General features: G+C 52.9%; 1 protein-coding gene across 3 annotated transcripts in view; it reads right to left on the bottom strand.

Moving 5' to 3' along the window:
• The window catches only part of PDGFRB (platelet derived growth factor receptor beta), a 37690-nt gene extending 33768 nt beyond the window's left edge, over positions 1–3922 (bottom strand). For all 3 annotated transcript variants that reach the window (XM_044947457.2, XM_025292423.3, XM_025292424.3), the window contains exon 1: positions 3485–3922. The gene's annotated coding sequence lies outside the window, so the exon portion shown is untranslated. The remainder of the gene's footprint in view (positions 1–3484) is intronic.
• Positions 3923–13775: the final 9853 nt, after the last annotated feature.

The raw sequence follows: 13775 nt of genomic DNA, 5'->3' as shown, positions 1-13775 counted from the left end.
CACAGCTGAAGCCCAGTCCCCACCCAGTCTCTCATCATGGACTCTGGAGTCAAAAACACCAGGTTTAAGTCCCAACTCCATCATATCCTAGCTGTGGGACTTAGAGCAACTGACTTAACCTCTTAACCTCTCTGGGCATTTCTTTTTCTATAAATTGGAGAGTTTATGTCCACTCCTTGAGGTAGTTTGCGATGATTAAATTAGTTCCGCAAATATTTATTAAGCAGTCGCTGAAGGCCAGGCCTGTTCTAAGTGCTGAGGAATATAGCCATGACCTTGATGGCAATGGATGTAAAAAGCACAATGAAAGTGCTCAGAGAAGGCTGCTCCCAGTTCTGTCCTCTCTCACACATGGCTTCCCAGTAGAGGTGCTTCAAGCTCTGATGCTGGGAAGACATGGCCAATGGGCAGGTTGAGGGGGGAGACATGGAAAATAGGGGGGAAGATATCCCCCTTCCAAGGGTCCACTGTCTGTGGGTTCTGAACCATCTGCCAGAAATAGGGCATGGGGGTGTTTCAGGAGTGCCTGAGGCCCTCTCATTCCTTTCTCCCTCCTCACCATTCAGTAGTCCAACCTGAGCAAAAGGCCCAGAATTCCCTCCTTCAGCCTGGAAGGCAGCTGGTCTCAGAGCCAGACTGTGCCTGGAGGATGGAAGTGAGCCTTCAGCACAGCCATGATGCCCAGGTTCCTTCCCTTCCATGGCTACAGCCCTTCACGATGTGCAGACCAATTTCACAACCATGTCATCCTGTACAGGAGGCGGGGAGAGCAGAGGCGCTCTCTTTGCTCTCTTAGGCGTTAGGTCCAGCTGCACGAGATGCAGAAACCATGCTAAGTGCCTTGTCTATATTATTACCTTGTCGACCCTGTGTCCCACCCTACTGCTCACAAAGGAGGGGCCTATTGCCTGGAGAGGCAGAGCATTGGCCCAGGGTCACACAGTTAACTAGAGCCAAGGGGGCGTCATCAGATACCGGAAACTGGTGTTGTTTACCCACCATGCCCACTGCCTTCCAGATGCAGACGCAGCAAGAAAGAGGACGTGGGGGCCTGAGGTTGGCCACACAGAGGATTTGAGAGGAGCCAGGATAAGCGCTGGGTTTTCTGACTCTGAATCCACGGTGCTTTCCGCTGCCCCACATCTGTGGGCAATTAGAAGTCTCAGCTCTTCTTCCCACAGAGGAGGGAGGGCTGCCTGATCACCACTGAAGGGAGAGGGCTCACCAGATGGTCTCCCTCCTCACTCAGGACCAAGCTGGGGCCAGGTAGACCCAGGAGCTAAACTTTCTGCTGGAGAAGGTGCTGGACCCAGGAGCAGGCTCTGAGGGAAGATGGAGACTCTCTCCTCTGACCAGAGCCTCCCTGGGAGCAAGGAGGTTAAGTCTTTGGTTTCAGGCAGACCTCAGCTTACATACCAACTCTACCAACTGTGTGACCCTGGGAAAGTCACTTAGCTTCTCTGAGCTTTGTTTTCCTTGTCTTCAAGGGGTAATCATAATACTGATTCTAAAGACCTGCGATGGGGATTATAAGGCCCAAGAGGTTCCAGCACAGAGTTAGCACTCCAGAATGGTGACCCACATAGTCTGCATGTTCCCAAGTGCTGTGGATTCAAGGCCCTGCTGCTTGGAGGCAAGGGAAGATGGTCTGACTTCAGAAGACCTCACTAGAGGCGTCTGTGTACTTTGGAATCACAGAGACAGGAACACTCCCCCCTTGACATAGAAAAACGTCGGGAGGACCATGTAAGGTTCTGGAAAGGCACCCAGAGGGTGATAAGGAAGAAAGGAAGGAAGACAAGAGGCCTGGGTTCTGGGCTCACCCTTGGGAACACAAGGTCTTCAGTAGGTCCCTCCTCCCCTTCAGAATCACATTTGCTCAGTCCCACTGTCTTCCCAGGGGAACTGGGGTCAGAACACAGGATGGGGAAGCCTGGGACCCAAACAATCTCTGATATGTAAAAAGAACACAAACAGAGGGTCAAGCAACAAGGCTCCAGGATAATGGGCATGGCAAGCTCTTGGAAGACCGGAGGAACCAAGGAAGGTTGCCTGGAGAAGGTAGAGGAGGGAGGGTCCTTAAAGGAAAAGGCAAGGTAGTGAGGAAGGGCATGCCTACCGGCAGGAGCATGAAAATTCCTCTGGGAAGCCTGGGATCTGACTGGCAGGAACACAAAGCCCAAGTCTGGTGTGATGGGGCAGGGAGCCTACTATCTCCTGAGTTCTGCCACCTACCAGCTGTGTGGCTCTCCTGAGCCTGTTTCCTCACCCATAAATTTGGTATAAAATCAGTCCCTTCCTTTGGATTTGATGGTGAACGCACATGCAATCAAGCATAGAAAACACCCCTAATGGTCCTGCTGCTGCTGCTGCGTCGCTTCAGTCGTGTCCGACTCTGTGCGACCCCATCATAGACGGCAGCCCACCAGGCTCCCCCGTCCCTGGGATTCTCCAGGCAAGAGCACTGGAATGGGTTGCCATTTCCTTCCCCAATGCATGAAAAGTGAAAAGTGAAAGTGAAGTCGCTCAGTCGTGTCTGACCCTCAGCAACCCCATGGACTGCAGCCTTCCAGGCTCCTCCGTCCATGGGATTTTCCAGGCAAGAGTACTGGAGTGGGTGCCATTGCCTTCTCCGCTGAATGGTCCTAGCATCATGCAATGTGTCGATGAGTGACAGCTGCTGTTAGTTTAGGCTTCCCTAGGTACCTTCTACTGGGGACTCACGGAAGGAATGGTGATCAGATGCATGTTTTAGGATGGCACGGAGAAAGAGGAAGATGAGAAGGCCTGAGAAGCTGCCTGTGACCAGAGGAAAGGGCCCAATAGCCAACCCCCCTTCTTGATAGAGGGGCCCCCAGATCGGACGGCTGAATCCCAGACCCCCAGCCCAGCCTGCGTGAGGACGGGCCTGCCTCTGCCCCCTCGCCTTCGCACTTTCCCAGCCGCTGGGGGTTTGGAAGGACATCTTAGGAATCCGGAAAATTTGCAAATCCATTTAAATCCCGAGAGGTTGCCTGGCGGCCGACTGGCCTAGAGCCAGACAGATTCTTAGGGACAAGGCTTGGGCCCAGGGACAGAGGCTGTGCGTCTGAGGTCCCAGTTCCCTGCTAGGTTCCCTTTCTATGTATCCGGCAGGATACATGGATATATCTCCGGATCCATCTCCCAATTCCCCTCTCATACTCCTTCCATCTCTCCTCGCGGCCCCCTACAGGCAGCGCTTTGCTTTGGAAGACCCCCTCCCCACTCACTGCCAGAAACCCCTGGGATTTGTTTGATGAGGGCAAGGGGCACCCACCCCAGAAGCAGCCTGAGCAGGAGAGAGCTGGTTCCTCCAGCCCAGATGTCGCCCACAATCTTGGAGCCTCCTCCCATCTGGTTTTGTTAAAAATATTTTCCATTTTTTGACCTACCCAAGAAGGCACAGTCTGGGACAAGGGGACAGGACAAGAGGCTGGGCTTCCCTCCTCTTCCCAGTGCTTACCTTGCTGCTGATGCCTTCTGGAGTGTGGGCGAAGTCCTGGGCTCTGGGCTGTCACCCCCTCCAGGAAGACCTCCTCACTGCCTACTCTCCCCTGGCATCACAAGGATTCTGCTGGACCTGAAGTGGGGCAGTGGCAGAGCGGGAGGACAGTGAGGAGCGTTGTAGACTCGCAGAGCCTCAGGAGAATGGAGGGAGTGAAGGACTACGGGGTGAGGAGTGGCCTCACTCCCAAAGCATCCTTGTGGAGGAGAAGGGCTGCCAGGAGGGGCCGCCCTGGGTCTGGCTGCCCGGGTCGCTCAGCGCAGGCTGCTGCCTGGTGGCGCTGGTCAGAGGGGCCTGGCTCTCTCCTCCGAGTCCCTCCTTCCCTCTGGCTCCAGACAGGGCGGGCAGGGACTGCGGGCCGCTGGCGGCCCCAGGAGCTCACCCCACTGTGGGCTTCCCTGCCCCCACCCCCCTGCTTTGGGGGAAAGGCTGCAGAGCAGCCTCTGATTGGCCCAGCTGGGGGAAGGGGGGCTGGGGGCGGGGAGGGCAGACGCGTGTGTCTGTTTTCAATTTTAGTTTCCCCCTCCCTCTTTCTTTTCCCCCAAGTTTCTTGTTTTTCTTCCTCGTTTCCCTCTGCTTGCTCCCTCCCGTAGCCTGCTCACTCAGGATGTGAGGGGATGTTTAGAAATTCCACAGCCCACGCCAGCCAGCCGCTGAGTCACTTTTATTAAAGAGTGGCCTGGCCCACTAGCCTGATGCCTGTCTCGGGTGGTAGCCTCCTCTGGCTGTGGCACCCGGGGGTGGGTCCCCTCTCTGGGCCTCAGCTTTCCCATCTGCAGAGGGAGCTCTGATAACCCATCTGGTGACTCAGTCAACACTCATTCATTAAACAAGCTTGCTGAGCACCTACCATGTGCCAGACACTGTGCCAGGTGTTGGGGTTGCAGTGGTAAGTTACAGTCTTTGACCTCAGGGTACCGAGCTAGTGGGAGATACAGTGCCCGAAGAGGGGGGCACTCCCTGAGGCTTGAGGGAATCAGGAAGGGCTTCTGAAAAAAGAAGAGAGAAAAAGCCCTTCTGAGGTTATCAATCACTTCTCATAAGAAGAAATCAAGGTCCAGGGGTGAATTAACACAGAAAGGAAAAGAGACATGCCCAAGGTCACCCAGCAAACTTCAGATTTCCAGACATCTTCCCCTATCATCTCAAAATCCCCAGAGGACCAGGAAAGAATTATTTCCTTATTGTGTGGACAAGGAACTGAAGCCCAGAGGAGTCAGATGAGCTTCCCAAGCTCACACAGCTAAGCAGAGCTAGGGCAGGGTCAGGTCTGTACATACCAGAACAGATTCGGGTGCTCTGACCCCAACGAAGACCCACACCGCAGTGCTGACTGGCCCTCCTGTCCTACCCTCTTCCTTGTTATCCCTTCCCCAACTCTCATTTCTCTTCCAGTACTGTTGTGTTCCATTTCCAACCTCTCACCAAGGTCTGCCAAGGCTTCTCTGGGAGGCCCTGGACTTCTCACCCTCTCCTTTTTTTTTTCCTGCCTGCATCCCATAGCATGCAGAAATTTCCCGACCAGGGATTGAACTCACGTGCTCTGCAGTGGAAGCATAGAGTCTTAACCATTGGACCTCCAGGGAAGTCCCATCCTTTCATTTCTTCAACCCTCATTTCCTCCGATCAGAACAAGTCTCTAATCACAGATTCCTGACCAAGGGCATCATTTTTAATGAGAGTTGGGTTATGTCACCCTACCCCTACCACTGTAACACATGGGGAAACTGAGTCCCAGAGAGGGAAAGAGAGGTGTCCCAGGTGGAGCCCTACCTGACTCTGCCCAGATCTCCTTCCATCCTACCCTCTGTCTACAACCTTTTCCTCCAGCACCTCACCCCAGGTGTCTGTTCATAAAGGAAGGAGGTTGGGATTTCATGCCAACCACAGTCACCAATCTTGTGCTAATTTCTTGGTTTTGGCCCACTGGGGACTGCCCAGGAGAATATTTGGGTTAGACCACACAGAAGGAGAAGGGTTTTTCAGACTAGGTCCACATGATGGGGTGGGAGCTATGAGAGTCTCCCAAGGGAGGGGGCTTGGTCCAGCTCAGTGGCAAGGGAGTCATAGGGAAAGTCCAGGGACTCCAAAGACCATAGGGTCAGGCCTTCCTGTCCAAAGATTTCATCAGTCTTTACAACTCCCCTCCTAGCGTCTGCCTTGGCCATTCACCTCTGAAGCCTTAGTTCAGCTGCTAGGACCAGGTCAGTGGGGCTGGTCGGGGAGAACAAGGAGGCATTTCAAATCCCAATACCCAAACCAGATAGTCTGGGAGTCCTGAGACCCAGCTATGCACTTCTTGTTTGGCCTTGGATAGGTACCTCGTCCTCTCTGAGCCTCAGTTTCCCCATCTGTTCATAGCAAGGATGGGCTCACTGTGCTGGAGGGCCCTTGGGATGCTCTGTCTACAAGTTTCTTAGATCTGGACTCTAGCTAGGGAGAGGAGGCGGGTGGGCCCCAGGGCAAGGGGACAGCTGGGGGCCAGAGATGCAGCACAGAGGGGAGGGGGCGGCTGCTGGTGGCTCCCCTGGGAAGCTGGCGGCCGCCAGTTTCCGGCCAGCCCAGCCATCCGGCTGGCCCATCTGGAATCACTTAGCCCCTACCACCATTAACCCTTGGCAGGCACCAGGGCTGTAACGCCTCCTCACAGCTGAGATGGGGTTGGGGGATGCAGAATCACATGGAACACCACAGGGCACTCACCGAGGGCTGGACAGTTGAGGAAGAAGGGTCATGATTGACAGGGCAGGTTTCAGAGATGGACAGAGCTTGGTTCAAATCCCAGCTTTAGCAGTTCGAAGCTACAGGATCTTGGGGAAGTCATTTAAACTCCTGAGCCTCAGTTTCCTCCTCTGAAAAAACAGAGATAATGCAAGGAATGACTCAAAAGACTGTTGCCATTTATATTGTACCTCAAGGGCTTAGTACACTGTCTGAATTGTTCTTGAAATAGTGGTTTCCCTCATTCCAGCTGCAGCCCACCACTGTGTATCCCTCGGCTGAGCGCTCCACTTCCTGGGCCTCAGTTTCCCCTGTGTACTCTGAAGGGGTGAGCAGTGGCCAGAGCAGTCCCATCACCCTGGGGTGGTCAGCATGGCCCCCAGCCCCACTGTGAACAGGAGGAGCCACAAGCAGTCTCCCCCCTGTCCAGATGCTATGGTCCGTCCTCTGACCATTCTGTCTTGAGAGAGGCTAGGGTGAGGGTGAGTGGGCAGAGCCTGAGGTGTGGGGAGCCCTGCCTGAGGTAGAGAGTGCAGAGGCAAAGGTGCAAGGCAGGCCTTGGGGCTCAGTACGCCCCCTTCCCACTGCACAGTGTCATGCTCGAGGATTAAGAACCAAGGCTCTGATACGTGTAGTTCCAATCCAGCTCTGCCACTTCCTAGCTGTGTGACTGTGGACAAATTACATGAACTGAGCTCAAAGAGCCTCAGTGTTTTGAGCTGTAACATGGGGTTGTTGAGAGGTCTGAGTAAGTGATGCACCAAAGGCATTTTATTCAAGGACTAGGGCAGAGTGAGAAAGCTCTCACAAAAGATGCCTGACTCTCCGGTGTCACCAGGAGCTGCTGTCCCAGAAGTCCACCACCAGGGTTGGAGGGAAGCCTGTGCAACCGCCAATTTGACACCTAGGATGTCTGAGGCCCAGGGATGGAGCGTGACTATGATATGAGTCCAGGACAGGCACCCAGGTTCCATCTAGACTCTCAGGACCGTGTTCTTCTCTAAAGGAGGGAATCAGGCTGAACCGACCCCCCTCCTCAGCCCCCACCCACGCTCCTTAGAGCCGGAAGCTGAAGCTCTCCATAGGGTGAAGGAGGGGGGCCAGAAAGGCCGCCTGAGTGGGAGAATTCCCAGTAGGCCAGTTCAGCACTCACTCAGGCAGCGCCAGCAGCCACCACATCTGGCTCTCCCACGCTCCCAGCACTGCCCCTCCTCCCAGCTCCCCAGGCCTGGAGTCAGGACGCAGCATGCATGTCCCACACATTGGCACAGTCATCTTGGATGTCAGGGCCTGAAGAGCCCTAAGAGTGCTTCCATCAGACAGGCACAGAAACTGAGGCCCAGAGAGTGGAGGGGACTTGCCTGAGGTCAGCAGAGACAGAAGGGGCCAGGAAGGCAGGACTCCTGACTCCCAGTGCATTATCTTTCCATCCTGCACACCCTGAGCAGGTAGGTCCTTGCACCTAAAAGCGAGGGAACCAAAAGGGGCACACAGAGGACACGGCCCCTCCCCCTCCTGGACACTCAGCATAGCGGCTATCTGGTGGGGCAGAGGGGCCAGTGGGGACTTCGGGCCACATTCCCACCCTAGATTCCTAGAACTGCTCTTGCTGGGCCAGGCTGTCACCACCAAGGCTCGACAGGGTTCCCAGAGATAAGGGCTTCAAGACCTTGCCATCTCAGCCTCTCCCCAGCCTCCAGCTGACCTTGGTCTTAGGGCCCCTGGGAACAAGGGTGTGTCCTTCTGGTACACAGATGGCTCACAGATCATCAGACCAACAGGCCCACAGAGGCCACATACCTCACTCTCCCTGGGTCTACCGAGGCCCAGGGAAGGCCAGAACCCTCTTAAGGGCACACAGCAGGTCTGGAGTGGGACCTCTGCATCTCAGGCTGTTTCTCTCATGTGATGCAAGTTAGTGGAACACCTACTCTGAGCCCTACCTTCATAGAGCTCATAAACAAACACGAAGGAAACCATAAATTAATAATATAAAAATTATGACAAGGACTTCCCTGGCATTCCAGTTGTTAAAACTCCGTGCTTCTACTGCAGGGGACACAGGTTTGATCCCTGATCAAGGAACTAATGTCAAGGATCTCACATGCCACACCAAAAAAAAAAAAAAGTGATGAAAGAAACAGAGAATAACAGGCTGGATAACGGGGTTCTTGTTTAGGTAGGCTGAGACTTCTCTGGGGAAGACATATTTCAACTGACATCTGAGGTTAAAGGGCTGCATATAACACAGGGGCAGGAACAGTGTTCTAGACAGAAGAAACAGCATGTGCAAAAGCTTGGAGGCCAGAAAGAGCCTGGTGTGTATGAATAGGAAGAAAAGAGTAGTTGAGGCACAGAGAGGGGACATAGTGGGGTATAAGGTTGGAGAGGTAGTAAAGTATGGCCTTTGTCCTGAGGGTCAGCAGGGGCCAGGGCAGGATTTTAAATAGGAGATCGATGGGATTATGGTGGTACCTTAAGGAGGATGGGCTAACAGGGGCAAGAGGTGAGGCGAGGCAGGAGACTAGTGGGGAGGCTATGGTAGTCAACTACAGGCTGACTGTCCCCACCCTGACTCTGTCCATCCCAGAGGCTGGAGGATGTTCCAACTGGGAGTGAGGCTTATGGGTGTGTGCTTGCTTTAGGTACAAGTCCGTGCTTGACCTCCGACTCACAGGGTGACCTTCCTTTCTCCGCCTCTGTATCTCCTCTGAACAACGGGTCAACACAATGCTCCTTCGGATGAGCACATTCCGCCCCTGGACCTCTGGCTCGAGTGTCCCCCTGCTCCCTAAGTAGCTGTGTGCTGGAGACTGCCTCCCTCCCCTATGCCTCTTGTTTCTGCGCTGAGAGGAGGAAAGGAATCAGCACATCCTGGGTCACGATTGAGACTAAGCCCCCAGTGAGCCTTTGAGTAGTACCTCACAGAGCCAGCAGGTGGCACCCCCAGCCTCTGGAGGGGGCGGGAGGTGAAGAGGACCATGATGAGAGGGGAGACAGGAGTGGGGAGGGGCTCCCAGCAGCCCCAGCACACACCCATGAGCCTCACACCTGTCCCCTGGAGGTGGGCAGAGGTTGCCATCCCCACTTTCCCCACAGCTCAGGAACAGCTCTGAAAGAGAGCGTTCCTTGCCCAAGGTCACAGAGTGAGGTTGAGGCTGGGCTGGGACTGGGGAGCAATCCAGGTAAGCCTCCTGCTGGCCCTGGTGCCCACCAGTTTCTCTTTAGGCAAATCACTTCCAACAGGAAGCTGAGCCCAGAACCTCTTCTCTTTCAGGGCCATAAACCTGATTTAAAAACCAAGTTATCACCAAGATCTTTATGAGGCCATTGTCTCTGCACCCCACCCCAGAAGGCCCTGGTTGGGTGTGTGAGAGGAGCCCAGAGGGAGGGCTTCCAGAGGGAAGAGGGGCCCAGTAAACAGCCACTCCCAGAGATAAGGGGCTGTCACAGAGGAAGAGGCTGTGACAAGGGTGTGGGGGCTCTCCTGCTACACAGGGTCTCAGTGCCGCAGCTATATGGCTGTCCAAAGCAACCAGCCCGCAGTGGGCGCCTTGGGGACACCGAAACCCAGGGAGGCAAGGGTTCAAGGTCACATGGTGAGTCAGAGGCCAAGGCAGGGGGAAGACCTGTGATTTCAGACGCCCAGCTTGAAAGTTTTAGACAAGGTTATAGTGTCCTCTTAACATGTAACATGACGGGTAGTTTAGGTCTCTGATTGAGGGGTCCACATAGGGGTGAGGGTGGGGGGTAGCTGAGGCTCTTTTGCATGAGGAAGCCAGAGGAGGAAGAAGAACTAGGTATTTGTTTAGGCAAAATCCTGGGTGGGAAGGAGAGGCACATACAGGCTCACTATCCTTCCAGGCAGCTCAGCTGGAGAGGAAAGAGAAACTTCCAGACAAGCCCCTGACCTGCTGTGTGGGCTCAGGCAGGTAACTTCACTTCTCTGAGCTCTAGCTGCTTCATCTGCAAATCAAACTGGGGATAACAATGACCCTACCTTACTGGGTTGTGTGAGGATGAAATGAGATTAATACATGCAAACAACTTGGCGTGATGCCTGGCACTCAGTAAATAATGGTGCTTTATATTATTATTTACTGATTATTTACTTATTTATATTTATTATGCATTATTTATTAATGCTCAATAAATAATGATCTATTGTTATTATTTTTTCAACACAGGTGAAAGAGTAAACACTGCAACCTCAGAAAGATTAAGAAAAGGGTGCTGAGCTGGGCATCAGAAGACCTGGGTCTGATTCCAGTACAGTGCTGACTTGCTGAGGGAACCTGGAAAAAAAATCCTTTCTTTAGGCTTCTGGGCCTCAGTTTCTCTATCTGTAAAAGGAGTGAGTTGGAGGATCCGCCGGGCTGGCTGAGAAGCCCTTGGGTACTTGGGCTGGGCAGCAAGAAAGGCAGCCAGCTTCTGTGCCCAGCTATGTGTAACTTTGGCCAGACACCTAGACCTCCATGCTTTCTGCTCCCTTTCCTCATCTGGCAAATGAGGCCAGTTAGTCCCACCAGTCTCCAGGGCTCAGGAAAGAACAGGCCCAAGAAGGGGTGACAGAAAGGTGGGTAGAGGCCTCTCCAGGAGATGTCTGTGGAGGGGTAGGCACCTCCTGCCTCCACCCTGGGAGAGAATGGCAATGAAGGGGGCCATGGAGCCCTCCCCTCATCCCCACCCGATCCCAACCCCAGGCCTCAGTCCTCCCTGACTCTGCTCTCTCCCTGGCTAGTGAAATAGTCCCTGCTTTGCCTGGCAAGTCCCCCCTCCCTCAGCCACCACCCAAGTCCTGAACACTTCATCACTCCTGGACCCCTGCCCAGCTTCCTTGTAGCTCTTGGGCTTCCCGCCTCTGCTCTGGCTCATTCTCCACACACCAGCCATAGCCCCCTTCCCACCATGCAAAACCCTTGGTAACAACCTCCCATATCCCTCATCAAGCTTGTTCTGCCAAGCCTTGCTCTGTCTCTCCCCACACTCATCTCTTGCCCCCCTCTTGTGCCCCCACCACCATCACTGAACTCCAAATCAGTCTTTCAGTTCTGGAAGACTACGTATCCCCAGCAACAACCCCTCTGCTCACACTGTCCCTCTGCCCACAGTGCCCTTTCCTGCTCCCCAGGGCCCTGACTCATATGTCACATCCTCTTGCAAGACTTCCAAGTCTCCTTCCCTTGGGAGTACTCTCTGGATTCCTGGCCCTCTCCAAAATGTAATTTTACCCTTATTTGTGATCATTTGATTCATACCTGCTTCTCTCCCTTCCCATTCTGTAAGCACCCCAGGGACAGAGCCTCACCTAGTACCTAACACAATGTCAGCATAAAGGAGGAGTGTTAATACACATTTTCCGAACAAATGAACTGCCGGCAACGCAGGAGATTGCCTGCAATACAGGAGACCCAGGTTCAATCCCTGGATAGGGAAGATCCCCTGGAGAAGGAAATGGCAATCCACTCCAGTATTTTTGCTTGGGAAATTGTATGGACAGAGAAGCCTGGCAGGCTCAGTCATGAGGTCGCAAGAGTTGGATACAACTTAGCAACTAACTACCACCAAACATAGGAATATAGGAACAAATGAATTCCTATGCTGCTGTTGCTGCTAAGTCACTTCAGTCGTGTCTGACTCTGTGCAATCCCATAGACGGCAGCCCACCAGGCTCCCTCGTCCCTGGGATTCTCCAGGCAAGAACACTGGAGTGGGTTGCCATTTCCTTCTCCAATGCATGAAAGTGAAAAGTGAAAGTGAAGTCACTCAGTCGTGTCTGACTCTTAGCGACCCCATGGACTGCAGCCTACCAGGCTCCTCCATCCATGGGATTTTCCAGGCAAAGTACTGGAGTGGGGTGCCATTGCCTTCTCCGATGAATTCCTATACCTACTCCCAAATTTTAAGCCTTCCATCTAGCTCTAAGGTAACATATTCTTGGAATCAGAGGGTACCCAGAGGGCATCAACTTTCTTACCTCCCAGGATAGGCATCCTGTAAGCAGCATCCCTGACTGGGGACCTCCAACAATCACTTGTCCTACCTTCTGTGATGGTAAACTCACTCTCTCTCTCACAACAGCCCTTTCATGACAGATGGCCCTTTAGAGAGCACTTTACTATGGGTGGGTTGAAATCTACGTCTGTGCCTGCAGCTTTCTCTCTCAGGTCTTAGGTCTGCCCTGTTTCCTTCCTCAAACTCAGACCTTCAGGCCACCCTCCAGGTCTTTTCTTCCTCCAGTCCAGTCTAAGCAGTGCCGGTTACACCAGCTCAGAGAACAGAGCCCAGTCCTCTTGGGTCTCTTCTCCCTTCTCTGTGTACTCCCTGGTTTCTCACCAACCCCTTGAAAGATTGGGTCCAACCCCTTGAAAGACTGGGTCCTGGGTTCAGATGGCTTCTGATCAAACCATCTCCACACGTCCACTTCCTGACCTTCCCTGCTGAGGCTGTAGTGAGCTCATCCATGTCAGCCACAAACCAGGAAGCCCTCTTTCCTCTCTTCCATGAACAGCATTCATTTTGCTGCATAGACTTGGGCACAACCCCTTTCCTTTCTGGGTGTTGGTGCTTCCCGCTGTACAATGAAAAGAGCTCCTCCAAGCAGGAAAGGGCATCCTGGGCTTACTGTCGCTCACTCGGTTATGGCATCCATCAGAGTCTCAGAAGAACAAGATTCTGACCAAGACAGCTTCATGGCTGAGACACCCGTGCAGTCACTCAGGGCCCAGTGTTTAGAAGGGTGCCGTGCTTGCTTGTGCATTCTGCAGCCACCATCTTGAAATTTTAAATGAGTTTTGAACAAGGGATCTCACATTATCATTTTGCACTGGGCCCTGTGAACTATATCCTCATCCTGACATATCTATCTAGTCCTGAAATGATGCTGACCTGCCCTGGCTAGTGTGGCAACTCAAGGGAGGGACAGGCTGGATAGATAAAACTCTGATTCCACCTTCGGGGCCACAGGTCCCTGCACATTTAGGGGGCTCCCAGGAAACACTGGAGGATCAAACTTCTGATCCAGAGCCCTGTTCTTCATGAATCCTTCCCCCAAACCCTCAGTTTCACTCCCCACTCTCAGTTCACTAATGGCCTCTCAACTCTTTACCCTCACCCCGTCCCCCCATCATAGCTCTGAAATGTTTGACAGTCTTTAATTGGATAGGACGGGGGGAGATGCATGAAACATTTAAAATCCAAGAGGTCCCCAGCTCTAATAATAAATGGATTAGGGCTTTAGGATAAACCAACTATTAAAAAGACATTTTTAAAATCAATTGAAATACTCTGAATGTGAATGGGTATTAGATAATACACAGAAATTTGCATTAATTTTGTTAGGTTTGATAATGGCATATTATGTAAGAAAATGCCCATGTGTTTTAGAGATGCCTGCTAAAGTATGTAGGGATAAAATGACACGATGTTTGAAATTTGTTTTAAAATACTTCAGCAAGAAAAGGGAGGCGAGTCAGTTAAATAAGTGTGGCAGAATCTTGATAATGGTTGAAGCTCATGATGGGTCTAT

Source organism: Bubalus bubalis, chromosome 9, assembly GCF_019923935.1.
Source record: "Bubalus bubalis isolate 160015118507 breed Murrah chromosome 9, NDDB_SH_1, whole genome shotgun sequence".
Lineage (NCBI taxonomy): Eukaryota > Metazoa > Chordata > Mammalia > Artiodactyla > Bovidae > Bubalus > Bubalus bubalis.
This window is presented reverse-complemented; position numbering and strand designations above follow the sequence as displayed.